At 44.6% G+C, this 16,335-nt stretch overlaps 3 protein-coding genes, 2 non-coding genes and 1 pseudogene across 8 annotated transcripts in view; 3 read left to right on the top strand and 3 right to left on the bottom strand.

The window, feature by feature from the left end:
• The window catches only part of LOC144698328 (uncharacterized), a 694,970-nt gene that overhangs the window by 210,780 nt on the left and 467,855 nt on the right, over window positions 1–16,335 (top strand). The window lies entirely within an intron of this gene.
• Window positions 1–16,335, bottom strand: part of LOC144698352 (uncharacterized) — a 674,481-nt pseudogene that overhangs the window by 476,506 nt on the left and 181,640 nt on the right. The gene's annotated exons all lie outside the window — the stretch shown is intronic.
• The window catches only part of LOC144697667 (uncharacterized), a 200,642-nt gene that overhangs the window by 106,767 nt on the left and 77,540 nt on the right, over window positions 1–16,335 (bottom strand). The gene's annotated exons all lie outside the window — the stretch shown is intronic.
• The window catches only part of LOC144697668 (uncharacterized), a 57,648-nt gene that overhangs the window by 4,900 nt on the left and 36,413 nt on the right, over window positions 1–16,335 (top strand). The window lies entirely within an intron of this gene.
• On the bottom strand, window positions 10,469–10,540 carry trnae-cuc (transfer RNA glutamic acid (anticodon CUC)). Its single transcript has one exon. It is a non-coding gene; the product is annotated as a tRNA-Glu (tRNA).
• trnas-aga (transfer RNA serine (anticodon AGA)) lies at window positions 15,964–16,045 on the top strand. Its single transcript has one exon. It is a non-coding gene; the product is annotated as a tRNA-Ser (tRNA).

Below are 16,335 nucleotides of genomic sequence, written 5' to 3'. Positions count from 1 at the left end.
CACATAGGATGTCATTAGTGGCTTTGATCAGAGCTGTTTCAGTACAGTGGCAGGGGCAGAAACCTGATTGGAGGGATTCAGACAGGGAGTTCTGGGAAACATGGGCATGGATTTGGGAGGTGTGAATATGTTTGAGGAGTTTGGAGAGGAAAGGAAGGTAGGAGATGGGACAGCAGTTTGCAAGGACAAGGCCAAAGGTTTGTTTATTGACGAGGGGTTGATGATGTCAGATTTGAAAGAGAGAGGGACAGTAACTGAAGAGACATTGACAATCTCAGCGAACATGGGGAAGTTGGGTGACCAGCAGTTTAGTGAGAATAGGGTCAATGGAACAGGAGGTGGGTCTCATGGACAAGATGAGCACTAAGGTGGCATGAGAGGAGATGGGGGAGAAACTGGAGAAAGATGTGGGTTCAGGGCTCGGACAAGAGGGATCTTTAGAGACAGTTTGTCCTGGTGGGCTCGTGGAAGGGAGGGAAGCAGCAGAGACAGCTGATCAGATTGTCTCAATCTTAGTGACAAAGAAGCTCCATGAGCTCCTCACACTTGTTGTTGGAGGTGAGGATGGAGAAGACAGGGGAGAGAGAGAGAGCCCTTCAAAAGGAACTAATTTGTCTGTTAAACACAGAGCTGATTTATTTGACTTTATTCAGAATATTAACAGCTATAACTGGGTTGCAGTTTATTAACATTAGTGGAAACAGATCCCAATCAACATGGTTCAGTCCAGGATGTGATTAACAGCAAAATCCATTCACTGTTGTCACTTGTGAACTCGCTGGTGTGTCAGCAGGTGGGATAACTGAGTAAATCCCTTCCCACACTCGGGGCAGGTGAACGGTCTCTCTCCGCTGTGAACTCGCTGGTGTGCAGTGAGTTGAGATGACCACCTGAACCCAGTCCCGCAGTGAGAGCACCTGATTGGTCTCTCGTCAGTGTGAACACATCGATGGGACATCAGTTCCCCGAAGCTTTTATAGCACATTATGCAGTCTGAGCATTTGAACGGTCTCTCCCCAGTGTGAATTCGCTAGTGTTTCAGCAGGTTAGTTGACTGAGTGAATCCCTCCCCACACACTGAGCAGGTGAATGGTCTCTCCCCAGTGTGAACTCGCTGGTGTGCCAGCAGGTCAGATGTCTGACTGAATCCTTTCCCACACGTGGAGCAGGTGAACGGTCTCTCCACAGTGTGAAGTCACTCATGTTTCAGCGAGTTGAATGGCTGAGTGAATCCCTTCCCACACACGGAGCAGGTAAATGGTTTCTCCCCAGTGTGAACTCGCTGGTGTGTCAGCAGATGGGATGAACAATTGAATCCTTTCCCACACATGGAGCAGGTGAATGGTCTCTCTCCGGTGTGACTGTGCCGATGAGTTTCCAGTTCAAACGGATATTTGAATCCCTTACCACAGTCCCCGCATTTCCATGGTTTCTCCCTGTTGTCCCTGCATTTATGTTTTGACAGAGCAGATGATCGGCTGAAGCCTCGTCCACACACAGAACACGTGTACGGTTTCTCCCCACTGTGAACGGTGCTTTTTCCTTCCATGTTCAAAATCTGATGATATTCAGGTTATGATAAATAGGGCGACTCCGTCAGATCCTGATGTGATATTTGGTTTCAGTTTCCCGACTTCAAATCCTCCCCTTCTAATACCCTGTGGAATTGATTTAAAACAGAAAAAAGGGAGTGAGAGGGAACCCACAAAAACACAAAGGCAGGTTGTGAAACTGAGCTGAATGAATCTGGGAATTTGTGGGACCGGCACGAGGAAAAAGTGACCATGAAAACTGCTGGATTGTCATAAAAACCCAACTGGTTAACTAATGTCCTTCAGGGAAGGGAACCTGCCACCCAGTCTGGGCCAACACAAGACTCTGGTGTCAAAAATAAAACAAGTGTTAGGGGCAGCAGGAGACCACATGGCCCTTCGAGCCTGCTCCACCATTCAATACGATCGTGGCTGATCTTGGGCTTCATCTCCACTTTCCCGCCCACTCCCCATATCCCTCGACTCCCTGAGAGTTCAAAAATCTCTCCATCACAGCCTGAAATATATTCAATGATGGAGCATCCACAACTCGCTGGTCTGGAGAATTCTATGTGACAGGAGGAGAAAAGGAGAGAGAGGGAAAGTCAGAGAGAGGAGTGAGAGAGGCAGGGGGTGAGGAGAGGTCTTTTCATAGACCTACAAATAGACCAGAACTTTGACAGAATCTCCCAAACCTTCAACCTCTACCCATGAGAAGGACCAGGGTAGCAGGTCTATGTGAACACCATCACCTCCAAGTTCCCCTCCAAGTCACACACCATCCTGACTTGTCTGACATCCAGTACTGGATGAACAGAAATTTCCTCCATTTAAATATTGGGAAGATTGAAGCCATTGTCTTCAGTCCCCACTACAAACTCCACTCCCGAGACACCGACTACATCCCTCTCCCTGACAACTGTCTGAGACTGAACCAGACTGTTCACAACCATGATGAAATATTTCACCCCAAGATGAGCTTCCAACCACATATCCACATCATCACCAAGACCGCCTATTTCCACCTCAGTAACATCGCCTGACTCCACCCCTTATTTTCAAATTCCTGCATGGCTGCTCCCTATTGCTGGAATCTCCTCCAGCATCACAACCCTCGGAGATATCTGCGCTCCTCTAATTTGGCCTACTCAGCGTTCTTGATTTCTATTGTTCCACATTCGTGCCCATTCTGTCACTTTCCAAGGCTCCAAGCTCTGGAATTCACTCCCTAAACCTCTCCCATTCTCTACCTCATTTTCCTCCTTTAATTTACTCTGTAAAACCCACTTCTTTGACCAAACGCTTGATCACCTGCCCTAATATCTCCTCATGTGGCTCAGTGCTTTGTAACATTTCTGTGAAATGTCTTGGAATATTGTCTTACATTAAAAGTGCTTTATAAATACAAATTGTTGTTGTTGACTTGGACATATATCACTTTTCCTTGATCATCACTGGGTGAATAACCTTTAACTCCTTACCTAACAGCATTGTGGGAGCACCTTCACCACACCGACTGCAGCGGTTCAAGAAGGTCAAACATCATCTTCTCCACAGTCAGCTGGGGACTGGCAATATTTGCTGGTATCTGTGGAGAGGGAAACAGAGTAAACATTTCAGGGTTCGCAGAATGATTTACAGGGAGTAAAAAAGCTGCAGAATTTGATGATAAATATAAGCTCAGAAGTGGAATAGAAATGGACTATAGGGCAAGAAAAACAATGCTTGACTATGAAAGATACTGTGGGAAGATAAAGCTGGGAAGCCAGCAGCACATGTTCGGGGGATGGGCAGCAGTGGAAACCTCATTGAGAGACAGTCAGCAGAAGTAACAATAAAATACTAAACATAACTCAAATAGATCCATTATTAGAGACAGAGGAAGGTGGACTATGGTAGAGAGGTGATCAGGGAGGGCAGAGATGAAACAAAGCAATGGATGGACATGGATTCAGATCCTCAGTAAAGGAGCCACACCAGTCCCAGAGACTTGGAACCTCTCACAGAAAACAGAGCACAGCACTAAAAGCTCTAAATTGTAGATGGATAGTAAAAAATACTCACCTCTGAAACAATTCACCATTTTCAAATTTAAACTCTCCTGCTGGATTCTGCAGCTGGAAAGATATCAGAAGCACCGGAGTCAGAGAAAAATCTCCCACTTGAGGAAATACCCGGGGAGCGGGGTGATGTCACCGTGTAATTGTTGATGTCTGATGATGTCACAGTGTAACTGTCGATGTGTGATGATGTCACACACACGGACACAGAATATCGGGGTCTGTGCAAACCAGTGATCACCACACATTATGAAGGATGTGAGGGTCCTTGAGAGGGGACAGAGGAGATTTATCAGAATGGGTCGAGGGATGAGGGGTTTTAATTGTAAGATTAAATTCAAGAAACTGAGGTTGTTTTCCAAGGAGTAAAGGAGCTTGAGGGGAGATTTGATAGAGGTGTACAGGATTATAAAGGTAGTTAAATAAAAGCTGTTCCCATTAGCTGATTATGAAAGGATTAAGGGACAGAGATTTAAGATTTTAGATAAGATCCACAATGTGAGGAAGAGATTTTTTACTCAGTAACTGAAAATGACATCAATGCTTACATTCAAAGGCTGGTGCTATTCAGGTCCTGGCGAATCAAGAGACTTTCAGATTTTGACATGATGTTTGGTTTCAGTTTCTCATCTCCATCAAGTATCTCTTGAGTTCCTCCTCTTCTAACATGTAAATGAAATTCAAAAAATCCATCACGGTCAATCCAGGATTGAAATTCAGAAAGAACAAACGTTTCTTTTGGTTTGAGTTTACTGTGTGTAAATCCTCCCATTCCCACCCCCTGTAAAAGGAGTTTCCAAAATCCATCCCTGTCAGTCCAGGATAGAAATACACAACATTCCCTCCTCCTGCTATCTGGACCAGGATGACCGCGCATGCGCCCTGCAGCACATTGCCCCCTAAAAAGATGGCGGCCGTTGCCCCGGGCCTGGCGAAGGGAGAAATCCAGAATTTTTCGGCCCGTTTTCTGCAAACACAAGACCGGTACCTTGTTATTTGGGGTCTGTGGCCTGCACTGTGTTTTAATGAAGCCTCCCTACCCACTCCGCTGGCTCCATTCCTCCTCACATACCCACTAACTCTGTTAGTTTGCTCCACTCCACATTCCCTCTACCGCTCTGAGCAGCTTCAGTCATAGACCAGCACTGCGCATGCTCATGGATCCGACCGCAATGCGCATGCCCCATCACACTCAACACTGCGCATGCGTGTGGCGCTGCTGTTGTGAAGATAGGGCATATTCTGCCCCGCAGGGAATGCTGCGTGGCCGCTCCGCCATTGAAAGATCACGTTGTAGGACAGAAACCTCTGTCCTGTAATCAGAATACGATGAGTGCCATAGGGGAAAGACATAAAATTGTTGAATCAATGATACAGCGGCCAAATTGCCTCGGAGTCCACCGCAATTCTCGCCTGGATGCAGAACAAACCCCGACAGTTAGATCTGAACTCAGTGTAGTCTCAGCAGATGGGGTGAGCTAGTAACATTTCCCCCGATACATGGAACATTTAAACCGTGTCTTGCCAGCATCTCTGCTCTGATTGTGGATCAAATCTTTTGAACTTTTAAAGTTGGAGTGTTAACATGTGGGCAAACTGAATAAAGCCCTTTGCACACGTGAAGTATCTGAATGGTCTCCCACCAGCAAGACTGTGTTGCTGTGTCAGTAAATGGGATGAGAGTGAATCCCTTTCCAATTTTAACTGTTGAACAATCTGTTTACAGTGTGAGTTTACCTACACATTTTCAGCTCAGTCATGCATCTCGAAATCGACTGGTAATTGGTTCCATATTCTTAGCACTACATAAGAAAAAGGAGGAGGAGTAGGCCATTCGGCCCCTCAAGCCTACTCCGCCATTTAATAAGATCATGGCTGACCTGATAGTCACCTGAAATCTGTATCCCACCTATCACCGATAACTTATCACCCCCTTGCTTCCCAAGGATATATCGACCTCTGCCTTAAAAATATTCAAAGACTTTGCTTCTACAGCCTTTTCAGGAACAGAGTTCCAAAGTTTCACGACCGTCTGAAAGAAAAAAAAATCGCCTCATCTCCATTTTAAATGGGTTACCCCTTGTTTTTAAACAACTATTCTGAGTTCTAAATTATCTCACAAGAGGTAACATCCTCTCCAAAGCCGCCCTGTCAAGTACCCCGAGGATATTATATGTTTCACTGATCAGGTAAAGTAAAGCAAAAAATACTGCAGATGCTGGTTATCTGAAATAAAAACAGAAAATGCTGGAATTCTCAGCAGATCTGGTAGTGACTCTGGAGAGAGAGACATGGTTTTCATTTCAGGTCTGTAACCTTTCATCAGCACTGCACTGCATCTGAAATGTTCATAATGACTCTCAATCCAAAGATGTAGTAAGGGAACTCAAGAAGGAAATGAAAATCCACTTTGAGGAATGGAATCCAATGCGAATGAAGGGTGAACTGCCCGACTGACCAGAGACAGTCAAGGCACCTTTCCCTTCTTTAAGACACTGGAACAGTGACTCTAATGTTATCAGTGAAATTAACTGATTTGAGACATTGAAAGGATTCTCGTTACTGCACATCAGGAATTCAAACCTAATACCGGCTTCGGGACAATCAGAATACTTGGTAACAGGCAAGACAATGAAAAGCTCGAAGGGAGACGGCACCGGTTGTAGGAGAGCTGGTTCCTGGTGACATGGATGTGTCTGCAGTGGGTAGGATCAGACTGTTTCCATGTATCTGGAATGAATGTCCCACCCTTTATTTTGGAAGAGTAAAACTGATAGAGCGCGATAGCTATCTGGGTAGTGGCAATCTGAAGATTAGACTCACTGACACCCTGGTTTGGATACCTTGTCAGTTAGGTTTGTGTAAGTGTCTGTGACGCAATTGGTCAGCGTGTTTGCCTGTTAACTGAAAGGTTGGTGATTCAAAACCACCCAGAGGGTGAAGATTTTTACTGTTTTTCCCCCTCATCGCCAATCATTGTCACACAGTTCCAGGTTGTCATTGGGTACTTGGGCTGCAAGATATCCCCAAATGGTGGCAGGTCTTTTGTTGTCCAGTGAGCTCCCACAAAAACAGCTTCTTTTTAAAATTACGCTTTCTGTCAAATACAATGAAAAAGATTTGGACCCACTCTGTACATTCATCTAACCCATCAGAAATCCATGAAATTATTGGAATCAAACGAACCCCTCAATTATTCTCTCTTCCTCAACTCCGCAGTGAGTGAGACAGGGAAAAGCAGCAATATTCCGGCCCCGCACTCTCCTATCACCCGCTGCCAGCAGAAAGCGGCGACTGCAGCTTCAATCAGCGGGTTACTGCCCATCCCTGGGACGCAAGATACTCCAACCTGGACCAAACCTCCCAATATACCGAACACAGGCTCAGGAAAACGCAGGTAGATTATATCCCGGTCACTAAATCTCCGAGCAGCATTTACAGAATACCTGAGTGAGTGAGACACAAATAAAAGTCACACCAACTTTCTAAACTTTTCACTGTAAAATTCCTTCATTTTATTGAAAATCTGACTGTTGTGAATCTGAAAATGAGCACCATGGGATTTGTGTTACTGAGTGACTTGTTTTCCATTGTTTTCCCGTCAGGTTTACAATTCAAATTGTGTTGGATATTGAAGCGATTCTGATTTCAAAATGAGGACCCGAAGTAGCTAAATATTAAATCCAGGAGAAAATCCTGAGGAAAATGGATCACAGTATTTGGAAGGAGGTGCAGCTAAGAAGCAGAAGATGTGAATGATGTGATTGATGATTGAGGGGAATGCATTGCAACTTTGGGGCATTTGTAGGCCAATTACGTTCCACACTTTAAAATTCAGGTCAAGCTGAGGTGTCAGGTAGAAAGCAACAGGTTTAACTATGTATTTTGGGATACAAAACATGTTTTCATGTTCCTGATTGACTTAGTCGGCAGAGCATGAGAATGTTAATCTCTGGGTCATGGGTTCAAGCCCCACACTGGGCGCTGTAATACTTTAAAAATCTGAATAAAAGTCGTACTGTCTGGAAACATTGACCCTCGCTCCAGCTGCTCAGTTTTTCTAGCATATGCTGCTTTTGTTTCAGATTTCCATCATTCACAGTAATTTGCTTTTATCTTTTTAATTTGAAATCTTGCTGCTTAAATAAAACACCAACTGATCACTGCGGCTCCTGTGAAATTTACAAGGCAGACATTCATCACTGAAAGCAACTGACACACATCAAATTCAAAGTACTTTCATGTCGCATCTCTTTCTGCTTCTGTCTTGCCCCCAGCTCCCTCTGCCCTTCCAGCTCCCAGGTCAATTAGCTGCTTGATGCAGACACAGTCAATTCGTGGGAATGGGTAAAACTCGTGGGTAAAGAGACACCTGGATCTCATCTTCCTGATTCTCCCAGATACTGATTACAGGAATGTGCCCAGTGCCAATTATCCACAGTCACTCTCCTCCCAGTTCAGCTTTTTGATTGATTTTCACACTGGATTTCAATGTGAAGAAAGCTGAGCTGAGATAAGCTTATATTGTTCAGCAGATGTACTGCAAGAAGATACATGACATGCCGATGATAAAAGTGCTCTTAGGACATGGTGAGCTCCAGTGAAGGATTGGCACCATTACTGTGTCGCTCAATTAGTCTCGTGACAAGTCTCATGCTGGAAATTGCAAGAAAACTCGCTGAATTTGTACCGTGTTTAGGTTTCAAAAGAGCCGAATACATCTCGCTCGAATGGGTTATAAAATGTCAGAATTCCCCGTGCTGTTGCTATAAAATTATAGAAAGTTACAGCACAGAAAGAGGCCATTCGGCCAGGCGTGCTGGTTTCAAAGAGCAGTAGTGATTGTTTGACCCATCAGGTGTGATATTTGTGCCGGTGCAAACAGTAGGCAGCAAAATTCGCTCTTCTCCCACCCATATTTTGCCTCACACCAACATTTCTACAGTCAGTGCTTTGCAACTTTTCCTCTTCCTTCATTCCCTCACTCCACTTGAACCAAGTGTGATGTTTTCCAGCTCTGAGGCAAAACTTAAATTCTCACTTCTCTGACTCTGGTGGAGCTTTTAAACGGTTCCAATCAATGAAAAATCAACACTCGTTCCAACAAATTCAATAACTCGACATTCCCTGACCGGGAATCGAACCCAGGCCGCCGAATCCTGACCACTAGACCACCAGGGAATCTACAGTAGCAGTTTTCAATTCTGCTTATCTACACTGCTTTTGCCTATTGTTTTTCAGTTCCGATCTCCTTCACCAAAAAACTGCCTGTTTAGGTTCAAGATAAATGACTTCTTCAGCCAATTAAAACAACGGTTGCTGTGAGCTCGAACATGAAATTGACAGTGAAGTTAAATAGTCCCACAAGCTGCTCATATGTACCTTTCAATTTCCAAAACCCTCCACCCTATTCGCTGTTGGTCCAATGGAAGCGCCGATTCCCAGTCACTGGACATCAGGGAAACTACCAATAAGGCTTGACATTTGGATTATGGAGGCAATTTATGACATTTTCTTTTTCATTCCTGATCTCCTTCACCAGAGACAACTTTCTCCGACCAAATGGTCTGTTTAGGTTGAACACAAATGACTTCTTCACCAATGAGATGAACCATTGCTGTTAGCTGGAACATGAAATCGATACTTTCCTCCTTTATGACAGTTCTTAAAGCCTCCCCCTTTGACCGAGCTTTTAGTCATCTGACCGAATATGAGGCACAGTGTTATACTTTGTTATATAATGCTCTTGGGGAACGCCTTATGACGTTTCATTAGGTTAAAGGCGCTTTATAAATATAAACTGTTGTTGTTGTAGGATAATTGGAGAAAGGTTCAGTCTTCTATCTTTTTAATTTTAAAATCTTGCTGCTTGAAATAAAAAAACACCAACTAATCACTGCGGCTCCTGTGAAACTTACAAGACTGTCATTCATCACTGAAAGCAACTGACACACATCTAATTCAAAACACTTTCATGTTGCATCTCATTCTGCTTCTGTCCCTGTCTCGCCTCCAGCTTCCTCTACCCGTCCAGCTCCCAGGTTAATTAGCTGCTTCGTGCAGTCACAGTCAGTTCATGGGAATGTGTAAAACTCGTGGGTAAAGAGACAACCGAATCTCATCTTCCTGATTCCCCCAGATACTGATTACAGGAATGTGCACAGTGCCGATTATCCACAGTCACTCCCCTCCCAGTTGTTCAGCTTTGAAACTGATTTTCGCACTGGGTTTCAATGTGAAGAAAGCAGAGCTGTGATAGGCTTATATTGTCCAGCAGATATACTGCAGGAAGGTACATGATAGGCTGATGGTAACAGTGCTCTTTGGATGCGGTGTTCTCCAGGGAAGGATTGGCAGCATTAATGTGTCGCTCAATTAGTCTCGTGACAAATCTCGTGCTGGAAATGACAAGAAAACTCGCTGAATTTGCTCCGTGTTTTGGTTTCAAAAGAGACGAATACAAGGTAAGAAAGAATATCTCGCTGGTGTGGGTTATAAAATGGCAGAATGACCCGTGCTGTTGGGAAACATAAAATTATAGAAAGTTACAGCATAAAGAGGCCATTTGGCCGGGCGCGCTGCTTTCAACGAGCAGTAGTAATTGGTTGATCCATCAGGAGTGATATTTGTGCCAGTGCAAACAGTAGGCAGCAAAATTCGCACTTGTCCCACCCATATTTTGCCTCACCAACAATTCTATAGTCAGTGCTCCTCTCCTCTTCCTTCATTCCCTCACTCCACTTGAACCAAGTGTGATGTTTTCCAGCTCTTGAGGTGAAACTTGAACTCTCACTCCTCAGATTCTGGTGGAGCTTTTAAACCGATCCAGTCAATGAGTGATCAATTCCCGTTCCGAAAAACTCAATAACTCGGACATTCCCTGACCGGGAATCAAACCCGGGCCGCGGCGGTGAGAGCGCCGAATCCTGACCACTAGACCACCAGGGAAGCTGTGCTAAAGTTTTTCGATTTGGCTTAACTACGCTGCTTTTGCCTATTGTTTTTCAGTTCAGATCTCTTTCACCACAAAACTGCCTGTTTCGGTTCAACACAAACGACTTCGTCAGCCAATGAAAACAACGGTTGCTGTGAGCTGGAACATGAAATTGACAGTGAGGTGAAATAGCCCCACAAGCTGCTCATGTGTAACTTTCAATTTCCAAAACCCTCCACCCTATTCGCTGTTGGTCCAATGGAAGTGCCGATTCCGGGTCACTGGACATCAGGAAAACTGCCAATAAGGCTTGACATTTGGATTATGGAGGCAACTTTTGACATTTTTTTTCATTCCGGATCTCTTTCATCAGACAACTTTCTCCAACTAAATGGTCTGTGTCGGATGAACACAAGTGACTTCTTCACCAATGAGAAGAACCATTGCTGTTAGCTGGAACATGAAATCGACACTTTCCTCGTTTAAGACAGTTCTTAAGGCCTCCCCCTTTGACCGAGCTTTTAGTTATCTAGCCGAATATGAGGCTCGGTGTCACACTTTGTTATATAATGGTCCTGGGGAACGCCTTGTGACGTTTCATTAGGTTAAAGGCGCTTTATAAATATAATTTGTTGTTGTTGTAGGATAAATATAGAAAGGGCCATTTATCTGTTTTATCTTTCACGCTTATGCTTTTCTCACCGAGATTGTAACATGAATTCGCACAACTAATGTGAATCAAGTTTGCGACGTTAAAAACGTTTTCACCCCCTCAGGGCACTGAATCACATTGACAATCACAGAGGAACAGACACACAGGGATATACACTGAAAGTGACAGAGGCCTAAGGGGAGACACAGGCCCAGAAAGCAAGGATGTCATGAACTTGGCTCAGTGTTTGTTCCATTTCCGAAAGCAAATTCCCTGAATGCTGACAAATGAATGGAAATCAGAAAATACGGACATATTTGGATGGGTTTCCTTCTAATTAGCTGATAATTAATTTGGTTAAAATCAAAACTGGTGAAAATTTTAGTCAGCAGAATTCCAACACTTGTGTTCATATTTACAACAAACGTTAATCATCGAACTTTCGCTCACACTGAAATAAACAAGCTTGGATAATGCTCTTGCCAGGTTTCAAACCGCAGCTCCATCATATGTGATGCGAATATGACCCCACTCGCCTCTATCAACCCTGCGCTGTAAAGATCCCAATGGAGCTGTCTGTTAAACGGTGTCGTCATGCAGCAGCACTCTGGGTCTTTATGTGTAGGCGAACATTTTGGGTCCATTGACCACAATGTCATTAGTTTTAAGTTAATTATGGATAAGGATAGGTCTGGTCCTCGAGTTGAGATTCCAAATTGGAGAAAGGCCAATTGTGTGGAAATGAGAAAGGATCTAGGAAGAGTGGATTGGGATAAGTTGTTTTCTGGCAAGGATGTGTTCAGTAAGTGGAAGGCATTCAAAGGCGAAATTTTGAGATTACAGAGTTTGCATGTTCCTGTCAGGATTAAAGGCAAAGTTAACAGGCATAGGAAACCTTGGTTTTCAAGGGATATTGGCGATCTAGTTAAGAAGAAGAGAGAGGTGTATAGCAGGTATAGGCAACAAGGAGCAAATGAGGTACTTGTAGAGTATAGGAAATGTAAGAAAATACTAAAAAAGGAAATCAGGAAGGCAAAAAGAAGACATGAGGTTGCTTTGGCAGATAATGTGAAGGTAAACCCGAAGGGTTTCTACAAGTATATTAAGAGTAAAAGGATATTTTGGGACACAATTGGTCCCCTTGAAGATCAGAGTGGTCATCTATGTGTGGAGCCTCACGAGATGGGGGAGATCTTAACCAGTTTTTTTTGCATCAGTATTTACTCCGTAAACTGGCATAGTGTATAAGGAAGGAAGGGAAACAAGCAATAGTGTCATGGAACATATAGAGATTAAAGAGGAGGAGGTGCTTGCTGCCTTACAGCGAATAAAGGTAGATAAATCCCCCGGGCCTGACATGATATTCCCTCGGACCTTGAGGGAGACTAGCGTAGAAATTGCAGGGGCCCTGGCAGAAATATTTAAAATGTCCTTAGCCACGGGTGAGGTGCTGGAGGATTGGAGGGTAGCTCATGTTGTTCCGTTGCTCCAAAAGTAAACCAGGTAATTACATGCCAGTGAGCCTGACGTCAGTAGTAGGTAAATTATTGGAAGGTGTTCTGAGAGATCGGATATATAATTATTTGGACAGCCAAGGGCTGATTAAGGATAGTCAGCATGGCTTTGTGCGTGGTAGGTCGTGTTTAACGAACCTTGTAGAGTTTTTCGAGGAGGTTACCAAGAAAGTAGATGAAGGAAAGGCTGTGGATGTTGTCTACATGGACTTTAGTAAGGCCTTTGACAAGGTCCCACATGGGAGGTTAATTCAGAAGGTTCAGACACTTGGTATCCAAGGAGAGGTTGTAAACTGGATTCGAAATTGGCTATGTGGGAGAAGACAGAGAGTGGTAGTGGATGATTGCTTCTCAGACTGGAGGTCTGTGACTAGTGGTGTGCCTCAGGGATCTGTGCTGGGACCATTGTTGTTTGTTGTCTATATCAATGATTTGGATGATAATGTGGTAAAATGGATCAGCAAGTTTGCTGATGACACTTAGATTGGAGGCGTTATGGACAGCGAGGAAGGCTTTCAAAGCTTGCAGAGAGATCGGGACCAACTGGAAAAATGGGCCAGAAAATGGCAGATGGAATTTAATCCGGAAAAGTGTGAGGCGTTGCATTTTGGAAGGACAGACCAAGGTAGGACATACACAGTAAATGGTACGGTGCTGAGGAGTGCGGAGGAACAAAGGGATCTGGGAGTTCAGATATATAATTCCCTGAAAGTGGCGTCACAGGTAGACAGGGTTGTAAAGAAAGCTTTTGGCATACTGGCCTTCATAAATCAAAGTATTGAGAATAGGAGTTGGGATGTTATGGTGAGGTTGTATAAGACATTGGTGAGGCCAACTTTGGAGTATTGTGTGCAGTTCTGGTCTCCTAACTACAGGAAGGATATCAGTAAGATTGAGAGAGTGCAGAGAAGATTTACTAGGATGTTGCCGGGTCTTCAGGAGTTGAGTTACAGGGAAAGATTAAACAGGTTATGACTTTATTCCTTGGAGCATAGAAGAATGAGGGGAGATTTGATAGAAGTTTACAAAAGTATGAGGGGTATAGACAGAGTAAATGCGAGTAGGCTCTTTCCACTTAGATTAGGAGAGATAAACACGAGAGGACATGGCTTTAGGGTGAAAGGGGAAAGGTTTAGGGGGAACATTAGGGGGAACTTCTTCACTCAGAGAGTGGTGAGAATGTGGAACGAGCTACCATCTGACCTGGTAAATGCGGGCTCACTCTTAAGTTTTAAGAATAAATTGGATAGATACATGGATGGGAGAGGTCTGGAGGGTTATGGACAAGGTGCAGGTCAATTGGACTAGCGGAATAATATTTCGGCACAGACTAGAAGTGCCGAATGGCTTGTTTTCTCTGCTGCAGTGTTCTATGGTTCTATGGTTCTATGGAATTCGGCTGTTCTCATTAGGAATTCTGGAGACAGACTGATCAACAATGTCATCCTCAAATGGCACAGCGCAGTAAGAGTACCTTCCACCCGTGTCAGTTTTGCACAAAAAGCTTTATAATTAATGACAATTTTCTTCTCTTTCTCCTTAGCGCTGTTTTTTTTTCGCTTTCAAGCCATTGCTCAATTCCTGTTTGGAAAATCGGTGTTAAGAAAACCAATATTGAAAGCTTCAGCTGGTTCCTCACCTGAGCAAATACGTCAGACTTGCTCCAGGGACTGACGTCTGCAGTGCTTTACTTTGGTCAGAAGTTCAAGGCAATATAATTTGCAGGTAAACCTGGATCTTTTTTTTATTCATTCACGTGATGTGGGCTTCGCTGTCTGGGCCAGCATTTATTGTCCATCCTTAATTGCCCTTGGGAAGGTGGTCTGCCTTCTTGAACCACTGCAGTTCCTGTTGTGTAGGTACTTCCACTGTGCTATTAGGAAGGGAGTTCCAGGATTTTGACCCAGTGACAGTGAAGGAACGCCGATATATTTCCAAGTCAGGATGGTGAGTGAATTGAAGGGGAACTTCCAGGTGATGATCTTCCTATCTATCTGCTGCCCGTGTCCTTCAAGCTGGTAATGGTCGTGGGTTTGGAAGCTACTGTCTTGGAAGACTTGGTGAATTCCTGCAGTGCATCTTGTAGAGGGTACACACTGCTGCTACTGTGCATCAGTGGTGAAGGGAGTGAATGTGGATGTGGTGCCAGTGAAGTGGACTGCTTTGCCCTGGATGGTGTCCAGCTTCTTCAGTGTTGCAGGGGCTGCACTCATCTAAGCAAGTGGGGAATATTCCATCACACTCCTAACTTGTGCCTTGTAGATGGTAGACAGGCTTTGGGGAGCCAGGAGGTGAGTTACACGTTGCACGATTCCTAACCTCTGACCTGCGCTTGTAGCCACAGTGTTTATATGGCTAGTCCAGTTCAGTTCCTGGTCAATGGGAACCCCCAGGATGTTGATAGTGGAGGATTCAGTGATGGTAATGGCATTGAACATCAAGAGGCGATGGTTGGATTCTCTCGTGTTGAAGATGGTCATTGCCTGACACTTGTGGGGTGCGAATGTTACTTGCCACTTGTCAGCCGAAGCCTGGATATTGTCCGCGTCTTGCTGCATTTGGACATGGACTGCTTCAGTATCTGAGGAAACGGGTATGGTGCTCAACATTGTGCAATCATCAGCTAACTTCGCCACTTCTGACCTTATGATGGATGGAAGTTCATTGCTGAAGATGATAGGGCCGAGGACACTACTCTAAGGAACTCCTGCAGTGATGTCCTGGAGCTAAGATGACTGACCTCCAACAACCACAACCATCTTCCATCTTCCTTTGTGCTAGGTATGACGCCAACAAGCGGAGAGTTTACCCCTGATTCCCATTGACTCCAGTTGTGTTCGGGCACCTTGATACCACACTCGATCTAATGCTGACTTGATGTCACCTCATCTCGGGATTCAGCTCTGTTGTTTGTATTTGAACCAAGGCTGTAATGAGGTCAGGAGCTGAGTGGTCCTGGCGGAACCCAAGCTGGGCATCAGTGAGCAGGTTATTGCGAAGTCTGTGCCATTTGATAGCACTATTGATGACACCTTCCATTACTGTACTGATGATGGAGAGTAGTCGGACGGGGCAGTAATTGGCCGGGTTGGATCATTCTCACTCTTTCTTTCCCAGTTTTGTCGGGAGAACGAGGAGAGACAGTGTAAATTGCAGGGTTCCGGGGAAAAGATCAGGTAATGGCAGTGACAGGACGGGCAGAAAGGCCGCTTTCTCCGCTGTAAACATTGCATGATTTCATACAAATAATAGTAGTTGGGGACCAGCTTCTGTAGTCGTGGCCGAGTGGTTAAGGCGATGGATTAGAAATCCATTGGGGTTACCCCGCACAGGTTCGAATCCTGCCGACTACGTTTCTCGTTATTTTGGATTTTCTCGGCGCACAGACAGAGCTAAGTATCGTTTGAATCGAGGAAAAGCGATCCAAACACACCCGTGTTCTCTTGTATCCGTTCATTTGTCAGCCTTCTGCAAATCTCCAGTTGGAAATGGAAAACAAAAGGGAGCCAATTTGGTGATGATTTCACTGTGGCATTTGTCTCTCCTTAGGTATCTGTCACTCCCGGTGTTTTCCTGTCTGTGTTCCTCTGTGTGGGTCAATGTGGTTCAGTTCCCTGAGGAGGTGAACTGAACTTTTTATGAG

The sequence above is a fragment of the Cetorhinus maximus genome, chromosome 23 (genome assembly GCF_964194155.1).
Source record: "Cetorhinus maximus chromosome 23, sCetMax3.hap1.1, whole genome shotgun sequence".
NCBI lineage: Eukaryota > Metazoa > Chordata > Chondrichthyes > Lamniformes > Cetorhinidae > Cetorhinus > Cetorhinus maximus.
This window is presented reverse-complemented; position numbering and strand designations above follow the sequence as displayed.